Source organism: Neofelis nebulosa, chromosome 13 (genome assembly GCF_028018385.1).
Source record: "Neofelis nebulosa isolate mNeoNeb1 chromosome 13, mNeoNeb1.pri, whole genome shotgun sequence".
Taxonomy (NCBI): Eukaryota; Metazoa; Chordata; class Mammalia; order Carnivora; family Felidae; genus Neofelis; species Neofelis nebulosa.
The window spans coordinates 28,843,672-28,849,671 of NC_080794.1; positions in this window are offsets into that span (position 1 = coordinate 28,843,672).

Here is a 6,000-nt window from a genome sequence, read left to right on the forward strand (position 1 = left end):
ATAAATTTGGGAAAGAAAAAAAAAGGCAAAAGTTAATCACAAATCCATAACTCTATTAACATTTGCTGTAATTTTTCCCATCTTATTCTGCATAAAATGTATGCTGAAGTGTTTTTAAATGTCACAATTCACTTAATGTTTTCTATATCATTAAACATTCTTTGAAAATATGTTTTAATGGCTCTGTCTGACCATCATCTGTAATCATCACTTAACTATTACTTTCATTGGGTAAATCTGTTGTTTTTATTATAAATAAGAATGGCATCTTTTTTGCAAAATCTTTGTGTCTATTTTTATTTCTCTTGAATAAATACCTGTAAGTGGAATTCATATGTCAAAATATATCTGTAGGCTCTTTATACATACAGTCAAACTGCCTTCCAAAAGATTTGTATCATTTATATATCCCCAGCAACATAAAAGAGTGTTAATTTACAACACCCTTACCAACATTAAACATTATCATTTTTTTAAAAATCACTGTTAATTCTATAAGTTAAAACTGTCATAACTCTTTGACTTTTTACTACCATTAAATTTAAACATTTTAATATACTAATTTGCCACTAATATTTTCTACATAAAATATGCCCATTTTTTTTCTTGTGGGCTTAATATTTTTCTCATGGATTTGTGTGAATTCTGTTAAGATTACTGACTATACTATTTCTGACAAATAATTTTCACAACTTGCTCCTTACCTTTTAATTTGTTTACAATGTGTAATTAAATAATGTGGTTTTAATGTGTAAATATTAACATCTATTTATATTAAAATATGGTTCCTTTTTCTTTTTTTTATTTCTTCCTTCATTTTCCTGCTTAGAAAATCCTTTCTCATTCGGAAGTCAGTGAATATTCATTAGATTTCTGCTGGATGTTTTATGATTTCATTGTTTAAATCCTTTTTTAAAAAATGTGGTATCAGGGTGCCTGGGTGGCTCAGTCAGTTAAGCATCCGACTTCAGCTCAGGTCATGATCTCATGGTTTGTGGGTTCTAGCCCCGCATTGGGCTCTGTGCTGATAGTTCATAGCCTGGACCCTGCTTCAGATTCTGTGTCTCTGTCTTTCTCTCTCTGCTCCTCCCCCACTTGCACTCTGTCTTTTCCTCTCTCTCTTTCTCTCTCAAAAATAAATAAATATCAAAAAAAATTTTAATGTGGTATGCTGCTTGAGTTTTAAACATTTTATTAATGACTCAGGGTCACAATTTTGAACAGTGTTTAAAGTTTTGTGCCATAAAACAGAACACTCCAAGGAGTCACTGAAGTAGACAGAAGTCTCTGTATTCTCTATGACCTCAGACTCCTGCAATTTCCTGGTTCTGGGGCTGATTTTCGGTTTTAATCTCTTCTTTTGACATTGGACTCCCAGCTCTCATTTCCTATTGCAGACAGTTGTCTGTCACTCACAGTGTGCTCTCTGCTTTTAACAGCTCACACACCAAATAACCATATTTGTATTACTATGGACTAATGATGTGTGGAGTTGAGCCTGGGTGTGCAAGTCAGAATAATGTCCCTCCCCAAAGATGTTTATGTCTGAATCCCTAGAATCCTTGGATGTGTTATGTTACATGGGAAGGGGAATTCAGCTGACCTTGAGATATGGAGATCATTCTGGACTATGAGTTGGTCCTAATATAATCACAAAATTCTTTGTGAGTGAAAGAGAGAAGCAGGAGTGTTGGAGTGATTGGATATGAGGAAGACTCAACCAACCATTGCTGGCTTTGAAGATGGAAGGTGGCTGTAAACTAAGGAATCCAGGCAGCTGGAAGCTAGAAGCTGGAAAAGCAAAGCAAATGGAGTCTCCCCATGAGCCCCCACAAAGGAATATAGCCCTCCTGACACCTTGATCTTAGCCTAGTGAGACCCATTTCAAACTTCTTATCTCCAAAATTGTAAGACAATACATTTACACTGTTTTAAACTACTAAGTCGGGGCGGGGGGCGGGGGATTTGTTACAGCAGCAACAGGCAGCTAACACACTGAGCCTACAAGTCTACATGGGCTTGAGCTCATGGCCTCAATGACTGCTATTTTGGTTGCTCTGAGGTTTTATTTCCCCCACTCCCCTTCCCAATTATTTCCATGGTTTCTGGAAATCTAGACTACATCTAGATCAGAGACTAAGTGGGGCATTATTATTTTACAGGAATTGGCTTTGACAAATTTTCAAACACTGGGTCAAAGGATGAAGTAGCTAGAGAGACAAACTTTAACAGGGTTTTCAGACAAATCACAAGGTGGACCTTCTGCCCAATTTGGAAGAAAGAATACCCAAGAAAAGGTCATGACCCCTGGGCTGGGTGAGAGCGTCACCATTTAATCAATGCCTGTACTGGGTCAGATAACCATCACTGTCTGTAGATAAATTCCCCTATGTCTAAAAGACTGGGTAGTTCAAGGGTGTGAGACACAAGGAATCCACTCATCAGAAAGTCTCTGGGGAGTAGATTGGGAATTAAATGGATTTTGTGCCACCAAGAACCTTGGATCCAGACCAAGTGGTAGAGCATGAAGTAGCCCAATAAAAACTCAGGTAGTCCTCAAGAACAGTACACAAGTAAGAATAAGGGAGAATCAGGCAAGTTGGGGTCAGCACTGGGAAGAAGGAATCCGCCTCTAAAATACATCAGATAATTTGTCCAGTGAACTAAGTGGAACCTGCACGTAGGTAATTTACTGTAATGGACGTTGAAGAGGAATCTGAAGAGTGTGTGTTCTTCATCCCTGTATCCCTAATGTCTACCATGGTGTCCTACATATCATAAGTGCTCAATAAATTCTTGTTATGAGAATGAACAAATGAATGATTAGTAACTCTGTCATCTTTAAATCCCATCCTGTGTCTAGTAATATAAATCTACTACTACTCCTTGATAAAAGTTTCTAGACTTAACATTAAAGACTCATTCATGCAGGCTTAGTTCAAGCTGACTTGGGAAGCCAAAAGAACAGTGAGGAAGTATTTTATTAATATATTAGAATTCTTTTTTTTTCTCCCAAGGGAGAAAAAAATACTGGCTTCCTCTAAGTTTTTCTTTTTTTAGAAAAAAAAAAAAACAAAATGGTTCAAGATAAAGATAGAAAAATAATGATAGCTTAATGTCATAACTTCATAAGTAGTTTTAATAACCGAATGCATGTATGGCCTTTAGAGAGCAGTGTCTGTTATCAATGCGCTCCATAGATGCTGGCTATCAATACGATCCTTCAACATTTTTACATGTTCTTCAATGATTAAAAAATAATACCCAGAGAAATAATAACTTAAAATCATATTTTATAACAAGACCAAAGAATATATGGGTTTGTTATTTTATGAGAAACGAAAGTAGCTAATGGATGATGACAAGACAATCTTTACATATATAGACTAGCATATGTGACATGCAGTGAGTAAAATGAAAGCACAGATTTAAATATATTTTCTTGGCTGTGTTCACTACCTAAAGGATCACATAGTGAACCCCCTGCTAAAGTAAAGAATACTTCTTCAAGGTTTTATCACTATTATAATTTTTTAATACATTGATTTTTACACAGAGGGTCTCATTCAAATAGGGGACCCTAGGATAAATGAGGCAAATAAAGGGTTTCACTCCATGAGCAAAAAGATGAAAGGTAACAAAGAGATCAGATACACTGGGCAATGTCAATTAAGCCACATCCTTAAGCAAATAAAATTCACTTTCAAAGTACTTGGCTGTGGCACATAAAGAGTCATAGGGAATTGACAATCACCCTCAACCCAAATGTAAGAGAAGATCACCTCGTCTGAAAAACAAAATAAAATAAAAAACATAAACAATTTAAAAAACAAACAAACTTCCCCTCTAATTAGGAACCTTGACTCCACGTTTGCTGTTATGGATGAAGGGAGAGGTCATGTGCACTTGCTGTCATCAAGGAAGCAATAGGATGGGTAGTGGGTCTGAGGTTGCCAGTGTAGACTAACTAAATGATCAACATTTAATATGAATGACTGTGTAGCTTTTGCCTTTCTTGATTATCAAAGAAAGATGGTAAATGTACAACTTCGAGACCACTATATTAGTTATTCCAGCACTTTCTTCCTGCCCTGATATGCTGATAATCTGAGCACTTGTTCCTTTTTTTTTTTTAATGTTTATTTATATTTGAGACACAGAGAGAGAGAAAGACAGAGAGATAGTGGGGGAGGGGCAGAGAGAGGGCAGACACAGAATCTGAGGCAGGTTCCAGGCTCGGAGCTGTCAGCAAAGAGCCCGATACGGGACTTGAACTCACAAACTGTGAGATCATGACCTGAGCTGAAGTCAGACGCTTAACAAACTGAGCCACCCAGACGGCCCAAGATAATTTTAAAATTCTTGTTTTATTTTTGTCTACTTGATTCTTTTTTTTAAGTTTATTTATTTTGAGGGGAGGGGTAGAGAGACAGAGAGAGAGAGAGAGAGAGAGAGAGAGAGAATCCCAAGCAGTCTCTGCACTGTAAGCACAGAGCCCAAATATGCGGGACTTGAACCCACAAACCGTGAGATCATGACCTGAGCCAAAGTCAGATGCTTAACTGAGCCACTCAGATGCCCCCTGAGCCCTTTTTCTTGATGGAAACGCAGTGTTAGGCCTAAGTGAGGCCCAAGTTGATTTTACTACTGATTGATGTGAGTACAATTTTCCAGCTCACATTTGTGGAAACCTACCAAGAAGACAGTAGGTCCTTCTGTTTCTCAAAAAAATACTGCTAAGCCTTTGGAAATGAAGTTGCTAATCACTGGCAGTTAGTGTGGGCTCACTGATAAAGAGTTATGCCATTGTACTTTGTTGTGGATGGGGCTTCTCGTGTGTGGAGTAAACGGAGCAGCATAGACATTGTATTACTTGATTTCAGCAAAGTGTTTGATGAGGTTTCTCTCATAACATCCTTATAAAAGCTGTGGACTGTAGGATAGTACAGCTGATAGAATGTTCCTACAGTAGCCAAAGAACTCTGACTAATGGGCTGGCCAGGAGGAAGTCTTTCTTCTTAGTGCTTCAAGGCAACTAGACCTTGGCCTGTCCCAGGACTCGTATCAAAGTTGTTGGATGAAGCCTGGGTTAGATTACCCAGGAGGCCAACATCCATTTGGAAGATTTGTAATTCATGAGTCTGGTGGCAGCTGGGAAAAGGAAACAGATCTCTGAGGTGCATTTGTTTGGGCCCTAGGAAGATATCATCCAAACCTGGCTATACATCAGAAATACTTGAAGCCATGTTGAAAAATACAGACACTCAGGCCTTTCCCCAAACCCACTTAACTAGGACTCCAAGGGGTAAAGTCCTGGCTTTTTTTTTTAACTGCCCAGGTGATCCACAATCAGCCCAGCATCCCATCATTAAAACCATTGCATTGGTTGGATTTAGTCAAGAAGCTTTTCCAAGGTCATAATAGACCTGGTAATCTAAAGATATTCATGGGCTTTCAGACTATGAGGAAACGCTTGCCTACACTGTGGCTCAATCCAACCTTGACCTTTCCTCATGGGGACTGAGGAGGGCAGGTGAGAAGAGGAACCCAGTGCTTGACAAAGAGAACACTGGCTTTGATGTCAGTCACATTTGAAGTCAAGCCTGGCTTCTATGACCTATGAGCTATCAACCATGCAAGGGGGAGTCTGGTCCTCCACTGCATACATAAGTGGTCAACTGATGCCAGCTATTACTATTAAGACACTGTTCAGCAAACTGTCCAGTTCTGTGGATCTTGAGTCTACAGTTTTACCAGAACATGTCTTTCATGCAGTTCTGCCCAGAGAAGGAAAGAAGCCATCATCTACTAACCATCCACTTTGTGCTGCAGCTAGGTCCCTCACAGATCTAATCTCATTTCCTTTGTCACCCAAACCCTGGTTTTTGCACATGAGGAATCTGAGAGGTTAAATGACTTCCCCCAAGTCACTCAGTTAGAAAGGGACAGATAGACATCAAGAATTTGGCTAATAAACTTGCACTGAGGATTCCCCTTGGC